This window comes from Rhinoraja longicauda, chromosome 9, assembly GCF_053455715.1.
Source record: "Rhinoraja longicauda isolate Sanriku21f chromosome 9, sRhiLon1.1, whole genome shotgun sequence".
In the NCBI taxonomy this organism is placed as follows: domain Eukaryota; kingdom Metazoa; phylum Chordata; class Chondrichthyes; order Rajiformes; family Arhynchobatidae; genus Rhinoraja; species Rhinoraja longicauda.
Window position 1 is genome coordinate 26,511,982 of NC_135961.1, and position 19,667 is coordinate 26,531,648.

The following is a 19,667-nucleotide window of genomic DNA, read 5'->3' on the forward strand; positions in this document are numbered from 1 at the left end:
CTCCGGTTCTTTTCACGAAGGAAATCTTCTGGTTTCTAAAGATGCACTAGTTGTAAGGTTCCATGAAATAGCCCAGTACTAGTGAGATAGCAGTGAAACACAGCAACGGAATGTGTTTGCTGCAATAATATTATGATACAATTACTTTAGTATGATTATAATAGTTATATTCGGTACAGTTCAGCCCATTAATTCCTTCACCGTCGTGACAACACTGTACCCACATAGACAAAACCGCGAAACATCTTGTTGGAGCAATTTTCATTAATCCGGGTAGAAATATTGTTTATTTCATGTTCTTGAAATGTTCTGCATCACATGCAGAATTCGCGAAGAATTCCCCCCCCCCCCCCCCCCCCCCCTATGCACTCGCCGTTGTTATTGTGTATTTTGATCAAATGGCTCAACAATACAAAGTGGAAACAAATGCAGATAAACTTTCCTTTAAATTTTAACGACTTGAGAGAGATTCATTAAGTGTTTTGATTTGGCTGTTCGGCGGTAGGGAAATAGCGTTTGATCTTTAATTATAGAGCAATTATTGGGAGAAAATAAAGCTAATTGCTTCTGTTTAGAAACTGACGATTACAATTTAAAAAACCGTTAAATATAAATCGATTGAAACGAAGTTAAAGGACTGAGAGAATTGGACTGTTTGCAATTAACACGGCCCAATCCAACAAGAGCCCGAAGGCAGATTGGGTAAAGGTTGGGGACGATAAATAAAAAAAAGCTTAAAGCTTAATAAAGATGTCGTGCTCAAAATGCAGAGAAAAGGCCGTCTTCGTGAGTTGCATTGGAAGAATGCATGAATGGTCAAACGGGATTGTAAGAATACTAAATCTAACATGAAGAATAATCTAAGGGCGTCTCTCCCAAACCCACGGTGTTCATGACAAAAGTTTGCGATGTAGACAAAGGAGGTTGGCGCTTTGAAAATTATTGTGGAACTTGATTGAACCTCGGGGGGAGAGAGAAAGACTAGTCTATGTTATGCGTATATCCCTGGTCGGAATTAAGTTGTTATAGTCATAGAATCATAGTGTGTAACCAGGCCCTCCGGCCCAACTTGCCCACACCGGCAAACATGGCCCATCTACACTAGTCCAACTTGCCTGCGTTTGGCCCACATCCCAAAAGTTGTTACAATAGTGCAGGACTTTTCAATGTTTCCTTAAACATATGTAGTGATAGAAATGGGGAAGGGAATATATTGGGAGTCACAAGCACTCTAAAGGTAAGGGACGATATCGCACCGACCCGAAGCGTGTTATAGTCCTTTGAAATGCAGGGTAAGAAAAGCGGCATCCAATTCGGCACAGAAAACCCAGAGAATATAACGAATATAACGATAATGATCACGTAATTGTTTTATTAATGCACGAAGATCATCATGGCAGAAAAATGTTACTTTGCAGAAACCTTTTAGCTTTTCAAGAAATCAAATATTGCAAGATTCCTTTATCATGGTTAAAAGAAACACTCTTAAAAGGCTGCGAAGAGCCCCAATTTGAAAAGTCGCCTATCCATTTCTTCTACAGATGCTCTCTGGCCTGCCGAGTTCCTATAGCACTTTGTGCTTTGCTCAAGAATCCAGTATCTGGAGTTTCTTGTGTCTCCTCATTTTTGTGAAGTAATGGTGAGAAAATGCAACCATGTGCACTCTGGAAGCCTCTTAGCAGTCATAGTGATACAGTGTGGAAACAGGCCCTTTGGCCCAACTTGCCCACACCGACCAACAATGTCCCAGCAACACTAATCCCACTTGCCTGCACTTTGTCCATATCCCTCAAAACCTGTCCTGTCCATGCACCTGCCTAACAGTTTCTTAAATGATGGGATAGTCCCAGAATCAACTACCTCATCTGGCAGCTTGTTCCATACACGCACCACCCTTTGTGTGAAACAGTTACCCCTAGGATTCCTATTAAATCTTTTCCCCTTCACCTTGAACCTATGTCCTCTGGTCCTCGATTCCCCTACTCTGGGCAAGAAACTCTGCATCTACCCAATTTATTCCTCTCATGATTTTGCACACCTTGAAAGGTTCCCCCTCATCCTCTTGCACTCCATGGAATAGAGACACAGCCTACTCAACCTCTCCCTATAGCTTCACCCACTAGTCCTGCCAACATCCTCGTAAATCGTTTCAGAAACCTTTCAAGGTTGACAATATCTTTCCTATAACATGGTGCCCAGAAATGACCATTAAAATTTTCTGTGACTTGTGCCACAGTAGACCTTCTGTCGGTTCAGACCAGACGAGATAGCCTTCATTGCCCTCGCGCATCGATGAGCCTTGGGTGCTCAACACCCTGTCGCCAGTTTGTGGTTTGTCTCTCCTCGGACCACTGTCGGTAGGTACTCACCACTGCTGACTGGGAGCACCCCACAAGCCTTGCCGTTTCAGAGATGATCTGACCCAGTCGTCTGGCCATAACAATTTGGCCCTTGTCAAAGTCGCTCAGGTCTTTTCTCCTGCCCATTTCTTCTGCATCCAACACATCAACTTCAAGAACTGGCTGTTCACTTGCTGCCTAATATATTCCACCCCTTGACAGGTGCCATGGTAACAAAGTCAATGTTATTCACCTCACCTATCAGTGGTCATAATGTTTTGGCTGATCGGTGTAGTATCAGCCTCCATCGCCACAACGGGTTCCAGGTCCTCACCACTCTGTGTATGAAAAACTAGAGTTAGACATTTCCACCCTGGGAAAAAAGGTTCTGACTGTCTACCCTATTCATGCCTCTCATAATTTTATATACTTATATCGAGTCTCCCCTCAACCTCTGATATTCCAGATACAACAATCCGTCTGTCCAACCTCTCCCTGGAGCTGAAACCCTCTAATCCAGGCAGCATTCTGGTAAACCTCCTCTACACTCTCTCCAAAGCCTCCACATCTTTCCTGCATTAATACAAACAGTGGTAAAGGAAATTGATCAAATTGGAATTGGAATTGGAATTAATTTATTAGCCAAGTATGTAAAAACATACAAGGAATTTGATTTGCCATACAGTCATACCAAAAAAGCAACAAGACACACAACTACATAAAAATTAACATAAACATCCACCACAGCGCACTGCGATGGAAGGCAATAGCATACTATCTTCTTCCCTCCATTTCTCCTGTGGTCGGGGCAGTCGAACCATCCACAGTCGGGCTGATCGAGCTCCCGCAGCCGGTGATGGAAGCTCCCACATTGGGGCGATCAAAGTTCCCGCGATTGGGACGGACGAAGCTCCTGCGGTTAGAACTCCTGACGTAGGTCCCCAGCAAAGGGACCGCCAGCTCCATGATGTTAGGCCGCAGTGCGGACGGAGATACGATACGCAAAAAGTCGCATGACTGAGATAGAAGTATGAACACAAGTTTTGAAGATGAGAGCATGGGGATGAGAATTTTTACTTTGAGACTTTGGATGTTAGAGAGCTGGTGTGGAATTTCAACGATGGGGATGCTGGTGAGGAATGTTTATGGAAGATGGAATACTGGTTCAGGATGAACTGAAGCTGATGGATGATGGAGGATCAGAAGTGTGTAGGAAGGAACTTCAGATGCTGGTTTAAACTAAAGATAGACACAAAATGCTGGAGTAACTCAGCGGGACAAGCAACATCTTTGGACAGAAGGAATGGGTGACATTTTGGTATCAAACAGGGTCTCGACCCAAAATGTCACCCATTCCTTCTCACCAGAGATGCTGCCTGTCCTGCTGAGTTATTCCAGCATTTTATGTCTATACTAGACCAAGTGGACCAGTTGGGCCCAAACCTCTCCTGCATTGGTGCAGCACCCTGTCCTCCCCCCTCCTCTCTCTCCTCAACCCTCCCTCCCCTCCCCTCTCCCTTCTCCCCCACTCCTCCCTTTCCCCCCTCCTTCCCTCCTCCCTCCCCCCCTCCTTTTAAACTTTAAAATGTGAATAACTAAAAATATAAGACCGATTTCAATAAAACTACTTGCATTATCACTAAAGTGACACTGGTGAGTAAGGTGGGCCTAAAATTGTCGCACTATCGTGTACCGTTTTGGCTGAAGTTCAGTCACAAACAAGATAATAAACGAGAGTTTTAGTATATAGACATACTTGTCCCGCCCCCTGACATCAGTCTGAAGAAGGGTCTCGACCCGAAACGTCACCCATTCCTTCTCTCCCGAGATGCTGCCTGACCTGCTGAGTTACTCCAGCATTTTGTGAATAAATCGATTTGTACCAGCATCTGCAGTTATTTTCTTATACTAGATATGGAGGATCAGAGGACAGGAGAGATTTTAAGTGGTTTATTTTGGAGCTGACAATATCATGGTTGAGAATTTCAGTGGTAATTAGGTGGAGCAGCCATAAAGGTTGGCAATAATGCTGATCTGGAGTTAATGCTGTTCTGCTTGACAGGAAGTGAGATTGAAAGCGGAGTTCCTTGATTGAATGTAGCAACTTGGTAGGCCAAGGTCTTTGGAGGAATCAAACAAGATGATGGAGTTGTAGAACTATGTCATAAAGTCATACACTGGAAACAGCCCCTTCCACCCAACTCATCCATGTCAGTCAAGGTGCCCAATCTGATCTAGTCTCCTTTGCCTGCATTTGGCTGATATCCAACCCTTTCCTGTCCATGTACTTGTCCAAATATCATTTAAATGTTATTGTACCTGCCTCAATTACTTCAAGTAACTTGAACAAAAGATTGCTTATTTTATGATTGCTTTTTTAAATTTATGAATAGGAAATTTGAGCTAGGGCGGCACTAAGCACAAATTGCCATTGTAATAGATGCACCCATAGGGATCATGAATCAATTCCAATCATGAGGATGACTAGTGAAAAGTGAGATGGACACCTGTGCCTTGTTTAACTGATGGGGAAATCAATAATTTTCTCCTTTTATGATATGAAAGAAAGCCTGGAGATTAGTTTGCCACCGAATCTTCGGTTAACAGAGGACAGGTGTTCATTTGAGGATTTAAACGCTCAGTATCACATCAGATTAATCTAATGACAATTATGCAGAGTGAAGAAGTAGGAGGTTTTGATCGTGGATTTTTTTTTTAGTTTGACAAAATATTACAACACGCATTTAAATGAGATCGAAGGCTGGTTGAGGGGAGAATTTTCACGGGAAGGGTTGCAAATTATTCATTTTTGAAAGACTTCGAATCCCAGAATTAATTGCAAAGTTCAACATATCAGGCGAATTGTTTTTGTTTTATTTCTGCAAACGAGCAAAACTATCGGTTTTAATTTATCTTTGCGTGGCCTGGAGTAGTTATCCAGACGTGGTGTATATATTTTAAAATTCAATATTAATAGTGCACGCATCACAGCATCGCGACAAAAGTTTTTCTGCACAGCGGATTGATTCAGTGGCAGTGACAATGAGATGTACAGGAGAGATTTGTCCTTGCTCCCAGCTGACTCCTGCAGACCTGGTTTACCCGGAGCAGGGAGCAGCCCGCGTGCCGGACCTGTGGTGCCCCAGAGCTGCGCCAGACCTTGCACTTGCAGCAGTGTCAGAGACCACTGCACTCAGCGAAAAACTGGAGTAGGTCAATTCAATATTCTTTCCCTTAGCTCACCATTCTTATGTAAACTGAGCGGGCCCATAATAATCTCCAATCCGAAATGGTGCAGTGATGGAAATGGGTTTTAGGAACTAGGGGTACTCTAAGGTCCGTGAGATTGGGAAGGAGGAGGGAGGAGGGGGGGGGGGGTATTTTTTAATGTGCGGTCATACCCATGTAAGAGTACAAGAATGCATAACTTGTTTATTGTGTATTTATTATATAATTTATTATGCATTATATGTCATAGCTGCTTTCTGGCATCTCTCTCTCTCTCTCTCTCTCTCTCTCTCTCTCTCTCTCTCTCTCTCTCTCTCTCTCTCTCTCTGTTTACATTACAAAATGTTCCATAATGGTGTATAATCTCCATTTGTTTCTGTCACCTCCTCTTTCTTTCTGCATGCCGTTTCTTCAGCACGCCTTCTGCCACTAAGAAGCCATGTCCTCACATATTCTTTGGGGTTGAATTTTGACAGAGGAGGTCCCACCAACTTAATAAATAGAAGAGTTGAGAGATGATCACTTTGAAGTCTTGCACGTTGTGGTGACATGCAGAAACCACTGAAGCTTCTTTCACATTCTGCTGTTGATACCGGAATTGTATTTACAGCCGTTACCAGCTGCTGAAAATCTGCAGAAACTATCATCCCTTTAGATTCCTTGAATTCTCTGAAGGCTCTGACACAAAGCCAACCATTTAAGCCAAATTGTTCTGACATTTCTTCTACATCATTATCCCCAAAGGTAAAAAGTGAATCTTCTGGAATATTGTTAATATCTAAATATTTCGACTTGTTAATTAACTTTTTACATTTATCATTGGAAACTGTTGTAGATTCAAGAGAGAGCTAGATAGAGCTCTTAAGGATAGTGGAGTCAGGGGGTATGGGGAGAAGGCAGGAACGGGGTACTGATTGAGAATGATCAGCCATGATCACATTGAATGGTGGTGCTGGCTCGAAGGGCCGAATGGCCTACTCCTGCACCTATTGTCTATTGTCTATTGTCAAGAAGCCTGGATTTCATATTATTGACCAAACCCCTCAAAAACTGTTGTCTATGTATAGTAGGTACTTTACCAGCTCTCAAATTTATTCCATTAAATATCATCTGGCTTGTTGCTTTCTCCACTTGAGTATAAAATTTTCTTCGCTTCTCTATTTGACATTCAAGAACCTTGATAGTTCATTTAATTTCCTCATGTGCTTTACTAAGTGTACAATTTTGGTTCTGCAGTTCAAGTGACAGTTCAGACAACTCTAGCAAACTGTCCATCAATAAGCCCAAATTATTTACGAAAGCTGATGACTCTAATACTTTTTTCAGCCCCTCGTACTTTGCTCTCTCTACACTAGATCTTGAAGCTTCACAGCGTGCTTTTCCAAAATGCTCCCAAATAGCTTTATAAGACTGCCACATTGCCTTTACAGTTCGGTAAGACGAAGCAACCCATCTCACACTGAAAACACGACCAATTTTCAACAGTTGACAGTGAAGGGCCTCAGCACATGCAGTTAACTCATCCTGATTCTTAGGAGACCTATGATATAAGGAATACAATTTATCACAAAATATCTGAAAATGATTCAAACCTGCAACTTCATTTATAGCATCACCTACACTGAGTTCAAGCCTGTGACTGGCCCAGTGCCAAACAGTTGCATTAGGGAAATCATCAAGAAATAGTTTTGCAACCCCTGCGCACTCTAAACCCACCCACAATAAAATATTCACCACTCACGATTTAGGCTGGAAAAAACTATTGGTACTACTTATTTAATTTTCTAGTACTTCTTTGGAAGATTTATCTGAGGGACATTTTTGACTGTTGACCACTTTCGCACTGTTTGAGTTACCTTAAAGCCGACTCGTCCAACACAATGCAACACGCCAAGGAGGCGGTGTGGGTGAATTTGCACGCTGATTCCTTTGGACAGGTAGGTGGTTTCACCGAGAGGAACGGATCGCAAGAGACTTTTACCAGTGTTCATTCAACAGGAGTCTTGCCCTCTACTTGGAAAGGCAATGCGTCAGGTCGGGACCCTTCTTCAAACTGATACAGTCAGCCTGAAGAAGGACCACGACCCGAAACTTCACCTATCCATGTTCTCCAGAGATGTTGCCTGCCCCACTGTTTCCCCAGCACTCTGTTTCTTATTCTGTAAACCAGCATCTCCATTTCCACGAGTCCACTTGTCCTCTCCTTACTAACTAATATTTATCATGAAGATGCTGAGAAACTATATTCTGCTGTCTCTTTCTCGTGGCTCTGGTTTGGCCTGATCCATTCTAATTTAACTGAAACAACTGAGGCACAGTGGCAGAGAGGCACAGCGGCAGAGCGGCAAATAAAATAACATGGAATAATAAAATAACGTGACTTTACCTGCGCCCGTGCTCGCGGTCAGAGTGCTAACAGTGGCAGTTAACAAATTGTTTTCTTCTGAGTTGAATAAAGTGATAAACGACTGGAATCTTTCTGCAGTACTCATTAAACCCGAGCTGGGAATTGAAAACTAGGGTCATGCTGTCCCCGTGCGTACCCTTCCATTTCCATCACTGAAATGGTGTAGGATTTCAACTCGGCTACTGAATTAGGCTGCTGTTCCCTTCCAGACCGTTTAAGCAGCATCCTTTCAAGTCGAAGCCTGTAACGATAGCAGGGAAACACAAGGTACTGCGGAGGCTGGAATCGTGAGCAAAACACAGCGATGGAGGAACTCAGCGGGTCGGGCAGCATCTGTGGAGGGAATGGACAGGCGACGTTTCAGATCGAGACCGAATTGAGATTTCTTCAGTTTCTTTCTGCCAAGGTGATGGTTATTCTGACCACAATCCAGAAAAAAATATGTTGAAACAGAAGCAAAGTATTGCAGAAGCTGAACGGCTGAATTAAAGCCACCATGCAGTAAACACCCACAGGTCAGACAGAAATGAATGTTTCAGTCACAAAAGAAAGTTGTGCAAATCTACAGTTCTTCACCAAGGACGAGGAGAAAATGTGGAATTCTCTGAAATTCCCAAACAAAGCAGAATCCCACTTTGTTGTCTCACTAACCAACGAGCTTAACACCTTCTTTGCCCGCTTCAAAACTGGCAACACCACCTTGAGTGGAAGAACCCCAGCTAAGGCGGAGGGACATGTCTTAACATTGAGCACACAGGATGTACAACGCGCTCTGCGAAGGGTCAACCCACGCAAGGCTGCAGGCCCGGATGGAGTTCAAGGAAGAGTACTTAGCTGAACAGTTGGCTGAGGTATTCACCAAGATCTTTAACCTGTCGTTATCTCTGGCTATGGTCCCCAAGTGCCTGAAGTCAGCTACCATAGTGCCGGTGCCGAAAAAAACAAAGATCACCAACCTGAACGACTACCGTCAGGTTGCCCTAACTCCTATAATCATGAAGTGCTTTAAAAGGCTGGTCCTCTCACATCAAATCCAGCATCCCTGCCTCACTGGACCCGCATCAATTTGCATACAGGGCAAACAGATCCACAGAGGATGCCATCTCTCTGGCTCTTCACACTGTCCTGACTCACCTGGAGACAGAGCATGTACGCGAGAATGCTATTCATTGACTATAGCTCTGCCTTCAACATGGTCATCCCCACCTCCCCAACTCCCCACCAAGCTCATCACCAAACTCCACCAGCTGGGCCTCAGCTCGTCGTTATGCGACTGGATCCTGGACTTCTTGATGGAGCGACCGCCGGCAGTGAGAATGGGCTCGCACCTGTCCTCCACTATCACCCTGAGTACCGGCACACCACAGGGCTGTGTTCTGAGCCCCATGCTCTACTCCCTATACACACACGACTGTGTTCCTGCATTCGACACCAACACCATTGTCAAGTTTGCAGACGACACAACGGTGATCGGGCTGATCACCAACGGTGATGAAACAAACTACAGAGCGGAGGTGCAGAACCTGGCGGACTGGTGCTCAGATAACAATCTGTCCCTAAACACCTCCAAGACCAAGGAGCTGATCATCAACTTCCGTAGATCACACAACGGGGAATATGCTCCGATCTTTATCAACGGGGACAGTGTGGAGAGAGTGTCCAGCTTCAAGTTTCTGGGCACTCACATTTCGGAGGATCTCACGTGGTCCAATAACACTGCTGTGCTGGTCAAGAAGATGCAGCAACGACTGTTCTACCTGAGAACACTGAAAAAGTGGTCTGCCCCAACAGCTGCTGACGACCTTCTACCGCTGCACCATAGAGAGCATCCTAACGCATGGCATCCCTGTGTGGTATCTCAGCTGCACGGAGGCAGAGAGGAGAGCTCTTCAGCAGGTAGTCCATAGAGCTCAGAGGACTATCGGAACACAGCTACCAGCCTTGGAGAGCATCTACAACACACAATGCCTCAGAAAAGCCACCAGCATTCACAAAGACTCCTCACACCCCTGCAATAGTCTGTTCGAAATTCTACCATCGGGCAGATGATACAAGGCCTTCTACGCCCGCACCTCCAGACTCAGGAACAGCTTCATCCCCAGGGCCATAGCTGCTATGAACCGGTCCTGCTGAGCCGGATGGTCACATCGCACAGTGAACCGGCACAGACCTACTTGAACTTTATACTGTTTTAAAACTGTTTCTAATTTTGTTTCACTGGGTTGTCTAAATTTATACTGATTAGCTAATTAATTTATTGCATCGTATGGAAGTCGCATTCCCAATCTCGTTGTACCCCTGTACAATGACAATAAAGATATATGGTATCTATTTTAATGATTTGGATGAGAATGTGCAAAGCGTTGTTAGTAAATTTGCAGACAACACTAAAATTGGTGGTATGGTAGACAGTGATCAAGAATGACAGCATCTTGATCAGATGGATAAGTGGGCTGAGGAATGGAAGACGGCGTTCAATTCAGATAAGTGCGAGGCGTTGAATTTTTGGCATGTCAAACCAGGGTGGGACTTCCACAGTAAATGGTAGAGCCCTGGGGAGTGTTGTGGAACAGACGAATCTTGGAATACCAGTAAATAATTCCTTGAAAGTAGTTTCATAGGCGAACAGGGTGACGAGAAAGATTTTTAGCTCGTCATCAGTAATTGCATTGAGTACAGATGTTGGGATATCATGTTGCAGTCGTACAGGACTTTGGTGACGCTGCACTTGGAGTATTGTGTTCAGTTTTGGTTGTCCTGTTACAGGAGAGATGCCATTAAGTTGGAAAGTGTGTGCAAAGAAGATTTACGAGGTATTGTCCGGATTTGATGAAATGAGCTATAGTGAGAGGTTGAGCAGCCTGTGACTTCATTCCTCGGAGTGCAGAAGGATGAGGGGTGATCTCATAGAATCATTAGTGGTATAGATCAGATGAATGCATAGAGTTTTGTTCCAAGGTGGGGAGGGGAATCAATAACTAGAGGGCATAGGTGTAAGGTGAGAGGGGCAAGATTTAATAAGAAACCAAAGGGCAATTCATCTGAGAATTATTTTCTGTTTATATAGTAGGAACCTCTTGGATTAAATCTTGTTACAACCAAAAAATAATTGCCACTGCTTTCCGAATAAGATGGATCTAACACATGTTACTCACAGGTTGGATGGTGTTAGTAGGCAATAACCTATCAAAGGCCTCCAATGGTCCTGTAAACAATTTATTCATACAACTGAGACTTAAGGCAAGTCAAATTTTGCTGAGAATTCAAAAGAAAAATTCAAGATAAAATTCTCAGGGGTTCCCTGCCCTTTTTATCAGGATGTATCACAGCATGGTTTGGGAACAGCTCCATCCAAAACCGCAAGACACTGCAGAGAATTGTGGATGCAGCCCAGACCATCACATAACCCAACTTCCCTTCCATTGACTTCATTTACAACTCACGCTGCATCGGCAAGGCCACCTGAATAATCAAGACGAGTCTCATGCCTATTACTCCCTCTTCTCCCCTTTCCCATCAGGCAAGGGCGGCACGGTAGCGCAGCGGTAGAGTTGCTGCTTTACAGCGAATGCAGCGCCGGAGACTCAGGTTCGATCCTGACTACGGGTGCTGTACTGTAAGGAGTTTGTACGTTCTCCCCGTGACCTGTGTGGGTTTTCTCCGAGATCTTCGGTTTCCTCCCACACTCCAAAGACGTACAGGTATGTAGGTTAATTGACTGGGTAAATGTAAAAATTGTCCCTAGTGTGTGTAGGATAGTGTTAATGTGCGGGGATCGCTGGGCGGCGTGGACTTGGTGGGTCGAAAAGGCCTGTTTCCGCGCTGTATCTGAAATCTGAAATATGAAATATGAAGAGGTACAGGTGTGAAAACGCACATCTCCAGATTCAGGGACAGTTTCTTCCCTGTTGTTATCAGACAACTGAACCATTCTATCAACAATTAGAGAGCAGTCCTGAGCTACTATCTACCTCATTGGAGGCCCTCAGACTATCTATAATCGGACTTCACTGGACTTTATCTTGCACCAAACGTCATTCCCTTTATCATGTATCTGTACACTATGGATGGCTTGATTGTAATCATGTATTGTCTTTCCACTGACTGTTTAGCACAAAGAAAAGCTATTCACTGTACACGTGACAATAAACTAAACTTCATAACTTCAATCTTCAAATCATTTCCAGTGCCGATAGCCATTTGGCACTGGTCAATGTTTTGAAATGAACAATATTTTCCTCAATTCCTCATTACAAAAATGCATAATATTCCCACTGTTATGCATTTTTCTGGTGAGGAGATGAGGGATAAATTCTATGTTCCTGCTTTAGTTTCATGATCCTTTTCTATATGCACAGAAGGCTGTGGAGGCCGTCAGTGGGCATTTTTAAGTCAGAGATAGATAGATTCTTGATTAGTACAGGTGTCAGAGGTTATGGGGAGAAAGCAGGAGAATGGGGTTTGAAGGGAGAGATAGATCAGATCAACCACAATTGAATGCAGAGTAGATGATGGGCCGAATGGCCTAATTCTACACGTATTCCGTATGACCTTAAAAGACACTTCAAAAGTGTTGAATCACACCTGCCTAGACTGGTCATGATGAATGGCTGCTGCCACGATGTGATGAGTTGCCATGAGGTGATGGCTGGACTGTCTCCTAATCTGAGGAAAGACATTCTTGCCATAGAGGGAGTACAGAGAAGGTTCACCAGATTGATTCCTGGGATGGCAGGACTTTCATATGAAGAAAGACTGGATAGACTCGGCTTGTACTCGCTGGAATTTAGAAGATTGAGGGGGGAAAGTTTTTTTTCACACAGAGTGGTGAATCTGTGGAATTCTCTGCCACAGAAGGTAGTTGAGGACAGTTCATTGGCTATATTTAAGAGGGAGTTAGATGTGGCCCTTGTGGCTAAAGGGATCAGAGGGTATGGAGAGAAGGCAGGTCGGGATACTGAGTTGGATGATCAGCCATGATCATATTGAATGGCGGTGCAGGCTCAAAGGGCCGAATGGCCTACTCCTGCACCTATTTTCTATGTTTCTATGTTTCTATGCAGCTTGGACTGTGGAAAATGGCGCCAAAATCTGGTGACTATTGCATATGGACTATGTGTGCTGTTTCAATGCGTGGGGTACTTAATTGGGGATTGCCTTTACGCAGGACAATAATCTCACTGATCTATATGCAAAAAATGTATTTCATTGTACCTTTGTAAACATTGAACCATTCAAGTTTAGAAGCTTGACGAGAATGTTTTATTGTCATATGTCCCGACACAGAACAATGAAATTCTAACACAGCAGCACAACTGAACATGCAACTCTGTAAAACCCACAGTAAACAACAAAAAACGTGCAGTATATATATAAAACACTGACAAATAAATAGGCAAAAGGAGTAAAATAGTCAAAAATAATGTCTCCGTCTATATAGTATGGAGCCCTGTCTTTAAAAAATATTCTAAAGCAATTCCTGCCAGATGATACAATGCTGTATCTCCTGGAATTATCAGTGGTGAAAAATGATTTGAAAATGATCCAAGGAATGAGCAAGAGCAATTCAGGTGGGGGCGCTACAGTACAAGTAATGGAATGAGGAGTCACAAGGGTCGGTGATGACCAAATGAGTGAAAAATGACCAAGATTCGTGATCCCCTCTTTGTGCCCTCCAGCTGTGTACATGCCTCAACTTAGACTCACTCTTGATATGAGATAATGTGAACGGAAAGCTGAAATTTTCGGAAATAATATTTTTTACCTTATTATTTCTATTTTGTTCTCTTGGCCTAAAGTTGCTATTGTACCACTTTGAGTGAGTATTAGATGGATAAAAGAAAAGAAAACAAAAATTCTGAATATAACTCATGCGTGTTTCGTCTCTAACACCATCCACTGACCTAGATCCCTATCTTTACCTCGATCACCTCGATCCCACTGCAGGTACTGTTCCGTGTTACAATTCCACTTCTCCCTGTGCAGTATTTCGCACTGCAAAAATACTTTATAAATGTAAAGTTGCGACTGAGCATTTTTAAGACAGACATAGAGTATATGGTAATCTATCTATAAATAATGACAAGAAAATTGCTTTGTCTCCTTGTACTTATTGGCAAAGACATAGGATATAAGAGTTGGGATATTATTACATTTGGACAAAGCATTAAAAGACACAAAGTGCTGGAGTAACTCAGCGTGTTAGGCAGCGTCTATGCAGAACATGAATAGGTATGAGAGGCATTGGATGTAGAGTTGAGCTAAAAATTGCTGGTGTGGAATCTGTATTGCAAAGTAACTTTAGGTTAGTTTAGAGATACAGCACAGAAACAGGCCCTTTAGTGGCCTGAGGAGCATACTTAAGAAGGAAATCATGATGGCACAAAGGGAACAGGAGATAGCTCTGGCAGATAAGACAGGGACTGATTAGGTATAATCAGCCTGGTTTTGCACGTGGGGGGATTGTGTCTTACAAATTTGATTGCATTTTTGAAGAGGCTACCAAAACGTTTGATGAGAGTAAGGCCATTGACGTTGTCTATATGGACCAGCAAGGCCTTTGATAAGGGTCTGCATGGTAGATTGCCCTTGAAGGTTAGATTGCATGGGATCCAGAGAGATCTACCTAACTGGACAAGAATTGGCTTTGTGGAAGGAAGCAGAGGGTGATGGTGGTGGATGTTTCTCAGTTGTTTCTGGAGGCCTGTGACTAGTGGTATATCTCTGGGATTGTGCTGGGCCCATTTCTGTTTGTGGTTTATATCAACAATTTGGATGAGAATATACAACGCATGATTAGTAATTTACCAGATGACAATTATCTGAGGTCTTCACAAAAATCTTCAACCTGTCCCTTTCAAAATCCACCATCCCTCCCTGCCTGAAGTCCGCCACAATCATCCCACTGCCGAAAAAGTCTGTCATCAGAGACCTTAACGACTACCGTCCGGTAGCACTCACACCGGTCATCACAAAGTGCTTCGAGAGGCTGGTCCTGCAGCACATCAAAGCCAGCCTCCCACCCACCTTCGACCCATACCAGTTTGCCTACAGAGCAAATAGGTCTACAGGGGATGCCATCGCCACTGCTCTTCACACTGCACTGACCCACCTTGAACACCAGGGGAGCTATGTGAGAATGCTTTTCCTAGACTTCAGCTCTGCCTTTAACACAGTCATCCCGAGCAGACTGGTCACCAAACTTTCTGACCTTGGATTTTCCCAAACCATCTGCAAATGGATCAAGGACTTCCTGACCAACCGCCCCCAGACCGTCAAAATAGGCCCTCACCTCTCCTCCACCATTACACTGAGCACCGGCTCACCACAGGGCTGTGTGTTGAGCCCCATCCTTTACTCCCTCTACACTCACGACTGCGTCCCCACCCATCCCACCAACACCATCATCAAGTTCGCGGATGACACGACTGTGGTTGGACTCATCTCAGGAGGAGATGAGACAGCCTACAGGAATGAAATCCAAAGGCTGGCAGCATGGTGTTCAGTGAACAATCTTGTCCTGAACTCCTCCAAAACAAAGGAACTTATAATAGACTACAGGAAAACCAGTGAAGAACACGACCCACTCTACATCAATGGGGTCTGTGTGGAAAGGGTACCCGCTTTCAGGTTCCTGGGTACGCACATAGCAGAGGATCTTACCTGGTCTACCAACACCATTACCACAGTGAAGAAGGCACAGCAGAGACTCCACTTCCTGAGGATCCTCAGGAAGACCAACCTGCAGGAGGAGCTCATGATGTCCTTCTATCGCTGCTCCATCGAGAGTGTGCTGGCATACTGTATAACCACATGTTATGCCAGCTGCTCAGAAAAGGACAGGAAGGCCCTTCAGAGGGTCATCACGACGGCACAGAAGATCATGGGCTGTTCACTGCCCTCCCTGGAGCACCTGTTCAGCCTACGCTGCCTCAGCAGAGCAGGCAAAATAATAAAAGACCCATCCCACCCCGGCCACCGTCTGTTTGTTCTTCTGCCCTCTGGTCGACGTTTCAGGTCGATCAAATCCCGAACAAACAGACTCAAGAACAGTTTTTACCCCAGGGCCATACGAGAACTGAACACTACTTTCTGCACTAGGTCACACTGTTAAAACTTTTGTATTTAATACATTTGTATTTATTTGTTTTGCATTTATTGCATATATGTTTTACTTTTCATGTTACGCACTGTCAGGATTGCTATTTTTTAATTTCGTTGTACCTGTTGCAACGACAATAAAGGAATTCTAATTCTAATTCTAATAAAGTGGATGGTACCATAGATAGCGAAGATGCTTATCAAAAATTACAGAAGGCTCTTGTACAACTGGGTAAGTGGGCTGAGGAATGGTTAATGGAGTTTAATGCAGATAAGTGTGAGGTGTTGCCTTTTGGGAAGTCAACCCAAATCATGACCATCATGGTGAATGGGAAGGCCCTGAGGAGTGTTGTGGAGCAGAGGGATCTAGGAGTACAGATATATAGTTCCCTGAAAGTGGTATCACAGATAGATAGATAGGGTGGCAAAAGGCTTTTGCACATTGGCCTGCATCAGTCAGGGTATTGAGTATAGAAGTTGGGAAGTTGTGTTACAGTTATACAAGACACATTGGTGAGGCTGCATTTGAAGTACTATCTTCAGTTTTGATCACCTTTCTATAGAAAGAATGTAATTAAGCTGGAAAGAGTGCAAAGAGGATTTGCAAGCATATTACCAGTGACTCAAGAGATTGACCTATAGGGAGCGGTTGAGTTGGCTAGGACTTTAGAAGATTGAGGGGGGATCTTATAGAAACTTACAAAATTCTTAAGGGGTTGGACAGGCTAGATGCAGGAAGATTGTTCCCGATGTTGGGGAAGTCCAGAACAAGGGGTCACAGTTTAAGGATAAGGGGGAAGTCTTTTAGGACCGAGATGAGAACGTTTTTTTTCACACAGAGAGTGGTGAATCTGTGGAATTCTCTGCCACAGAAGGTAGTTGAGGCCAGTTTATTGGCTATATTTAAGAGGGAGTTAGATGTGGCCCTTGTGGCTAAAGGGATCAGGGGGTATGGAGAGAAGGCAGGTACAGGATACTGAGTTGGATGATCAGCCATGATCATATTGAATGGCGGTGCAGGCTCGAAGGGCCGAATGGCCTACTCCTGCACCTATTTTCTATGTTTATTCCTTGGAGTGCTGGATGATAAGGGGGGTCATCATATAGAGGTGTAAATCATGAGGTGAATAGATAGGGTGAATTCACAGAGTCTTTTACCCAGAGTTTTGGAATAAAAAAAAGAGGATGTAAAATTAAATTGAGAGAGGCAAGATTTAATATCAACCTGAGGGGCAACTCATTCACTCAGAGGGTGATGGGTAAATGGAATGAGCTGCCAGAGTAGGTAGTTTAGGCAGGTGAGAAAAGGCCAGACAAATCAGGGCCAGCAAAGGACAACCTCAGGAAGGGTGGAGCCTATAATGGCCCATTGTTTCAGCTGGGGAAGGTGTGATAATGAGAGGGATACAAGTGGAACTGGTAGGACAACTGGGATGAGGAGGGGAGAATAGAGGTGAAGAGGGATAGAGGCGAGGGGAGGGAATGCAGGAGCTACTTGTTATATAATTCTGAATATATAACCACAACCCCCTGTCTTCTACGAGTAAGCCAGTTCTGAATCCAAACGACCAAGTCACCATAGATCCCATGCAGTGTAGAAATTGACCCTTTAGCCTCCCGAGTCCACGCCAACCACCAACCATACATTTATTTTAATCCTACATGAATCCCTTTTTTTATTATCCCAAATTCACATCAACTTTTTCCAGATTGAAATATTCACAGTGCCCAAAGGACCTACCAACCCTTATGTTTTTAGAATGTGGGAAGAAACTGGAGCTGCTCCTTGGCCTGTGCTGAATTAACTCATCATAATTGGGAAAGTGGTGCGTATTTAGATTGTCTCTGTGTTCCCAAACAGCTTAGGAAAAATCAAAACAGTTGCCGCTCTTGATTTCTGTCACGTGAGAAGAATAGGAAGTGTGAATTGCAAAAAAACCGCACGGCAGGCTGTGAGAATGTCCGAAACACTGCATTTTACAATGAACTGGTCAGCAACAAATCATGAATTATAGCCTCGTAAACAAAATAGCCAAGGCCGGCCGCACAGTGCCCACGTAACCAGTGTGGAAAATACTTAACAAAACAGAGAGTGAAGAATGAGTGAAGAAAATACCAAACACAGCAGCTAAATAGGGAATATGATGTAAAAGCTTTGTTCTTTTAGAAGTGTCCAAAGTAATTCTTGTTCATTTTAGGTGCATGGAAATATTTCGCATTGTGGAATCTATGTAACTCAAGTTTAAGACAAGATTGCTGAGGCATCTTGCTGAGCATGATGCCCACAAACTCAATTGTAGCAATCTGTAGAGGTTGAGTGTTGACCGAAGACTGCTGCTAATGAAATACTGGCTGTATTATCTATCTTTGTGTAGCTTTTTTTCTGAGGCAGATAACATGTATGACTTTTTCATACATTGGTTCTCAGCAACCGAAGGTTGCCCTGAATGCCGATGGAAGCTGCCAGCCTTAGGAGGATCAAAGTCCCAGCACACACTGGCCACATAAGAATTTCTCTTTACTGGTGCCTGCGTGAATGAGCGGATTGTTAGTTCCTCCAACCACTTTGATCAAAAATTCTTGTGGATGGTTCGCAGCCAGAAAAGTATTACAAACACCAGCATTCACCACTTAGCTTAAAAGTAAAAGTGCCAAAGCGTTTTCATTGTTTTCATGATAAATGCAAGTTAGGAACCTGGCGAACAGAGCACAGCCTGTTTATTTTCCGCCTTGCTTCTCAACATATTTTTGACTATTTTTGTTACTAGCATGGTATTTACCTCAAATATGTGTAAGCTTATGAACTAAAATTAGTGCTTTGCAGCACAATTCCAGCCCATTATTTGTCAAAATAAACATTATTTATAAGATCAGTCATTTTGGTTACTATTCTCTTTTTATTAGTTCAATAGCTATTTGCATTGGCTGGAACTCATGGTAGAGGAAAGCATTGGAATGGAATGGATGTGACTCGTGGGGTGCTGCAAGACTCGGTGCTGGGACCCCAATTATTTACAATATATATTAATGATTTAGACGAGGAAATTAAATGTGACATCTTCAAGTTTGCGGTTGACACAAAGCTGGGTGGCAGTGTGAGCTGCAAGGAAGATGCTATGAGGCTGCAGGGTGACTTGGATAGATTGGGTGAGTGGGCAGATGCAGCATAATGTGGATAAATGTGAGATTATCCACTTTGGTGGCAAGAACAGAAAGGCAGATTATTGTCTGAATGGTGTCAGATTAGGAAAAGGGGAGGAGCAACGAGACCTGGGTGTGCTTGCACATCAATCACTGAAAGTAAGCATACAGGTACAGCAGGCAGTGAAGAAAGACAATGGCATGTTGGCCTTCATTGTGAGAGGATTTGAGTTTAGGAGCAAGGAGGTCCTACTGCATTTGTACAGGGGCCTTGGTGAGATCTCACTTGGAGTATTGTGTGCAATTTTGGTTTCCTAATTTGAGGAAGGATATAATTGCTATTGAGGGAGTGCAGTGTAGGTTCACCAGGTTAATTCCCAGGATGGCGGGACTGACAAATGATGAAAGAATGGGTCGACTGGATTTGTATTCACTGGAATTTAGAAGGATGA